Source organism: Bufo gargarizans, unplaced genomic scaffold, assembly GCF_014858855.1.
Source record: "Bufo gargarizans isolate SCDJY-AF-19 unplaced genomic scaffold, ASM1485885v1 original_scaffold_1506_pilon, whole genome shotgun sequence".
Lineage (NCBI taxonomy): Eukaryota > Metazoa > Chordata > Amphibia > Anura > Bufonidae > Bufo > Bufo gargarizans.
Genome location: NW_025334391.1, coordinates 23968 through 29729, shown reverse-complemented (window position 1 = coordinate 29729; position 5762 = coordinate 23968). Strand labels below are relative to the sequence as shown.

General features: G+C 55.5%; 1 non-coding gene across 1 annotated transcript; it reads right to left on the bottom strand.

Moving 5' to 3' along the window:
• Positions 1–1649: 1649 nt before the first annotated feature.
• Positions 1650–1803, bottom strand: LOC122923366. The gene has a single exon (XR_006387277.1). It is a non-coding gene; the product is annotated as a 5.8S ribosomal RNA (ribosomal RNA).
• Positions 1804–5762: the final 3959 nt, after the last annotated feature.

Genomic DNA, 5762 nt, shown 5'->3' with positions numbered 1-5762 from the left:
CTTCACTTTGACATTCAGAGCACTGGGCAGAAATCACATCGCGTCAACACCCGCCTCGGGCCTTCGCGATGCTTTGTTTTAATTAAACAGTAGGATTCCCCTGGTCCGCACCAGTTCTAAGTCAGCTGCTAGGTGCCGGCCGAGGCGAGGCGCCGTCCGCCCGAGCACCCCCCTGCAAGGCCCGCGGAGGGAAGGGGGGACCGCACCCACCCCGCGGCCGAGACCGGGGAGAGAGCGCGGCGCCCTTGCCCGCCCGCGCCGGCGAACCAAGGAAGGGCGGGGGAGAAGCGCCCGCCGCAGCTGGGGCAATCCACGGGAAGGGTCTGGCACGTGTCCAGAGTCGCCTCCGCCGCCGACCCGCCTGGCCCCCCGGCCGGAACCCCCGGACCGGGCCGTCCCCCCCACGAGGGACCCGCGCTGGTCGCCGCGCCTCCCCCCGCCCGCACCGGACCCCCACCTTGCGGCGTGACCCGGCGTGGGGGTGGTCGGGGGCGGCGGGCGCGGGATGGAGGAGGGAAGGGCGGTCGAGGGCCCGGTGGACGGGGGAGCGGGGGCGGTGCCTCGTCCAGCCGCGGTGCGCGCCCAGCCACGCTTCGCACCCCAGCCCGACCGACCCAGCCCTTAGAGCCAATCCTTATCCCGAAGTTACGGATCTGACTTGCCGACTTCCCTTACCTACATTGTTCTAACATGTGAATCAACAGAAGAGAACTGGTACCATAAAATACCCAATAAAATGAATCTTTATTAAACATAAAAAACATAGAAAAAAATATATATAGACAAAAATACATATACATAGAGACCATACAGGGTGCCTACAGAGAACGGTCCACAATAGCTGCTATATTTTTAATTAACTCATCGTATGGTATTATATATTTAACGTGTGAGACGCTGCTGGTGGTTGATATCAAGGTCAGCATATCATATATAAGCTTTCTCTAATCATGGATGCAGTTGTCTCTCACTTCAAATACATATAGCATCACTGTGATCGGGGTATAAGTGCAACTATGTTCACAGGGTTGGTGCCATATATTATTCGCAGCCTATTGCATAATCTTTGATCTAAGCGTCAACACTAATCTGCGTGTGTCTCTTACCCCAATGTCCAGTGATTCAAATGTGGTCAGTCTCTGTTAAGCAATCCTCCCCTAGAGGATTGCTTAACAGAGACTGACCACATTTGAATCACATTTCCCGCGCCCGCCGGACGGGCGGGGATTCGGCGCTGGGCTCTTCCCTCTTCACTCGCCGTTACTGAGGGAATCCTGGTTAGTTTATTTTCCTCCGCTTAGTAATATGCGTAAATTCAGCGGGTCGCCACGTCTGATCTGAGGTCTGAGTCGGAAAAAAGGAGGCATCGAGGAGGGTGGTGCGAGCGTGCCGCCGGCGGCCCGGCCCCCCACGACAGGCAGCCCTGTGTCGCCACAGACAGCCTGGGGGGAGCTCCGGACGCTACCGGGGCGCGGCTCGCGAGGTCTGGCCTTAGGGGGACGAAGGGGTGGGTCGCGCAGAGCAGAGGGGAAACCGCTTTCCCCACTCTCCCACCCCGACCCCGAAACCCGCCCCTGCGACCGACCCTAGCCGCGCCGCCGCAACCACCGGGAAGGGTGGAGGGGACGGCGGGGCGATCGACGGAGAAGCGACCCTCAGACAGGCGTAGCCCCGGGTTCCTCCCGGGGCCGCAAGGTGCGTTCGAAGTGTCGATGATCAATGTGTCCTGCAATTCACACTAATTCTCACAGCTAGCTGCGTTCTTCATCGACGCGCGAGCCGAGTGATCCACCGCTAAGAGTCGCTCACGACTTTTTTGTTTTCGCGCCGAGGGAGGACGAGGCCCCCCAGCGAGTAGGGACGTCAGCAGGTGAGACCCTTCCCCTTGCCGTTGCCGCGGGCGGCCTCTCGTTTCCGAGAGGGCCCTCCGGCGGCTGCTCGGGTACGCGTTTGTTTGTTTTTTTTCCGTCCCCTCGCTCTGCTCGGTGAGCCGGGGCCCTGGTGTCCGGGCGCTCGGCCCCTCACCCTGGTTAGGGTCGAGGGACTGCGAGGCTTCGAAACCTACCGCTTGACGGCGTGCGGTACCCGGATCGGCCTGCACCCGCGGCAAGGCGCCGCATCTCGCCCTGGGATTTGGTTCCCTGCGCCCACGTCGGGGGGGCTGACGGAGGGGGAGGGTCGGAGGACGGCACCGCGCGGGAGGCAGCGGTAGCGTCGACCCGGTCGGGAGAGGGACACAGAGGGTCGTCCGGGGACCTGCTCGGAGGCCCCCCGCGGGCCCCGGCCGTCCCCGTCTCCGCGCCGCCTCCACGCCCCGGGGGTTTTCGACGTACCGCGCTCCCGGACGCGGACGCCTCCGACTCCTCTCCGGACCCCGCACCCCGACCCAGACGAGACGCTTCGGCGGCGGGACGCGGCGGTGCGGCTGCGGCTGGATGTGCGGGAGAAGGGAGGCGGACCCCCCTCCTTCCCAACCGTCCCATCCGCCTTCCTGCCGCTGGTCGACCGGTGGTTTCCTTTCGGGTGCGCCGCGGTTCCGCGCCTCCGGCGGAAAGGGGCCCCCGCTGCTCGGGATAGGTCGGCGCGCACGCACCCCATGCGGGTGGTCGCCCGATACTGTTTATGATCCTTCCGCAGGTTCACCTACGGAAACCTTGTTACGACTTTTACTTCCTCTAGATAGTCAAGTTTGATCGTCTTCTCGGCGCTCCGCCAGGGCCGTCGCCGACCCCGGCGGGGCCGATCCGAGGACCTCACTAAACCATCCAATTGGTAGTAGCGACGGGTGGTGTGTACAAAGGGCAGGGACTTAATCAACGCGAGCTTATGACCCGCACTTACTGGGAATTCCTCGTTCATGGGAAATAATTGCAATCCCCGATCCCTATCACGAACGGGGTTCAGCGGGTTACCCGCACCTGTCGGCGAAGGGTAGACACACGCTGGTCCGTTCAGTGTAGCGCGCGTGCAGCCCCGGACATCTAAGGGCATCACAGACCTGTTATTGCTCGATCTCGCGTGGCTCAACGCCACTTGTCCCTCTAGGAAGTTGGACGCGGACCGCCGGGGGTCGCATAACTAGTTAGCACGGAGGAGTCTCATTCGTTATCGGAATTAACCAGACAAATAGCTCCACCAACTAAGAACGGCCATGCACCACCACCCACAGAATCGAGAAAGAGCTATCAATCTGTCAATCCTTTCCGTGTCCGGGCCGGGTGAGGTTTCCCGTGTTGAGTCAAATTAAGCCGCAGGCTCCACTCCTGGTGGTGCCCTTCCGTCAATTCCTTTAAGTTTCAGCTTTGCAACCATACTCCCCCCGGAACCCAAAGACTTTGGTTTCCCGGAAGCTGCTCGGCGGGTCATGGGAATAACGCCGCCAGATCGCCGGTCGGCATCGTTTATGGTCGGAACTACGACAGTATTTGATCGTCTTCGAACCTCCGACTTTCGTTCTTGATTAATGAGAACATTCTTGGCAAATGCTTTTGCTTTGGATCATCTTGCGCCGGTTCAAGAATTTCACCTCTAGCGGCGCAATACGGATGCCCCCGGCCGTCCCTCTTAATCATGGCCCCAGTTCTGAAAACCAACAAAATAGAAACAGAGTCCTATTCCATTATTCCTAGCTGAAGTATTCAGGCGACCCGGCCTGCTTTAAACACTCTAATTTTTTCAAAGTAAACGCTTCGGGCCCCCGGGACACTCAGTCAAGAGCATCGGGGAGGCGCCGAGAGGCAGGGGCTGGGACAGGTGGTAGCTCGCCTCGCGGCGGACCGCCAGCTTGATCCCAAGATCCAACTACGAGCTTTTTAACTGCAGCAACTTTAATATACGCTATTGGAGCTGGAACTCTTTTTTATAAAATTTTATACAAAAATACAAAACTTACTATAGTAAAATAAAACAACGCAGCATTATACAAAACACATAAACCCAAACTGGCCCAGCTTCATCCATACTCCTTTCTTTCTTCATACATGCCTAAAACTGAATAAATAAAGTTAATAACCGAACACAAAACAAAAGGAAACTTAACCATCTGGTCTGACTGAAACCCTATTTACAATATATACAATATATACAATATACAATACCAAAGCAAAAATAGAATGAAACAAAAATAGAATAAACAAAGCTAAACAAATAAAATAAATATATATTTTATATAAATAACAAATAACAGAATAACAAATAACAGAATACACCTAACCACTTATCCTACTCTATCCCTAACAAATCAATTATCTTCCACCACCCCTAAACACCCAGGGCTGACCTCCGCGTCATGCCTGTTGCATGTCCGCATAGTCCGAGGCCAGCCCTCCTCCACCACCCACATCCAGCCCCTCGCCCCATGTCCTCCCATGTCCGCATAGTCCAGGGCTGGATGCAGGCCTCCCCACACAAATAACCCCCCCTCCCCTGCCCACCCAACCTAACTATAACCCTCTTACCCTACTATAATACAAATTATAATACAAATTATACAATACATAATATACCAATAATACACCTACAAATAACAACATTACACATTACCCGAAGGCCTAGGTTCAGTTCACCTGAAACCCTTCTTCAAAACTTTTATCTTTTTCAAAACAAAAAGTATAATGTGCCAGCATTAGCCCACCACCAGGAAAGAGTGCTACATGACTAAGGTACATCAAAGGTGAAGCCTCTCCAGAGGTAAGAGGCTCCATCCATACCCAGTCTTTCGCACTCAAGAGAACGGACCTTCCCCAGGTCACCTAGGATGTTCCTACATACCTCTTCCACAGGGAGGACTTTCCGTTGAGTGGAAACTAAACACCGTGCATTCCACGTGAAAAACCTAATCACTACATTAACTAAAAACGCAGTGCAAGGGTCCCTCCTACCCAGGCCTTTGAACATTCCATAGGCCCACTCCGCATAAGAGAGGTCGGTCAGCCTAGGCCAGCCGATGGAGGCTCCCACCTGTTTGTACACTTCTGTATTAAAGGGACACCGAAGCAGGAAGTGCTCCATGCTCTCCAATGCAGAGCCACACTCCTCCCGGGGGCAACCCCTTTCCTCAGAGTTCCTATACTTCAGGTTGTCCCTCACATACAGTTTCCCGTGAAAGCAGCGCCAAGTCAAGTCCCAATACTTCAAGGGGATCCTTGCTGAATTTAACAACTGCAACCCCCCGTCTAGATCCCGACTTGGGCAATCCTTAAGGGCCAGGGGCTTCTGGAAGTGGGTCAACAAGACCCTCTCGTCAAGGGATCTCCTTGACAGGGTCCTGATCTCCCTCACCTCCAAACCCCACCGGCGGATCACCTTCAGAGTCGGGGTGACATAAGCTGGGAGATATCCGTGCGGCGTACGCAAATCCTTCACACGCCCTCCAGTCTCCCATTGCTGGAAGAAAGGCCGAAACCAACCCCTGCAAGAGACTATCCACGGAGGAGCCCTCTCCTTCCAGAGGTCTGCTAGGTTGATATTAATAAAGGTGTTCACAAGGAACACCACGGAGTTGACCATACCCAACCCCCCAAGTCTCCTTGTGCGATAAGTCACTTCCCTCTTGACTAGGTTCAGCCTATTCCCCCATAACAGTTGGAAGAACAGGCTGTAGACCCGAGTCCAGAGAGGTTCTGGCAGGATACATACACTGACCAAATAGATCAGCAGAGGGAGAAGGTAAGTCTTGATCAGGTTCACCCTTTCCCTGAGGGTCAAAGACCAAGCCTTCCACTGGTCGACCTTCTGAGCGGCCATCTTAAGCCTGTCATCCC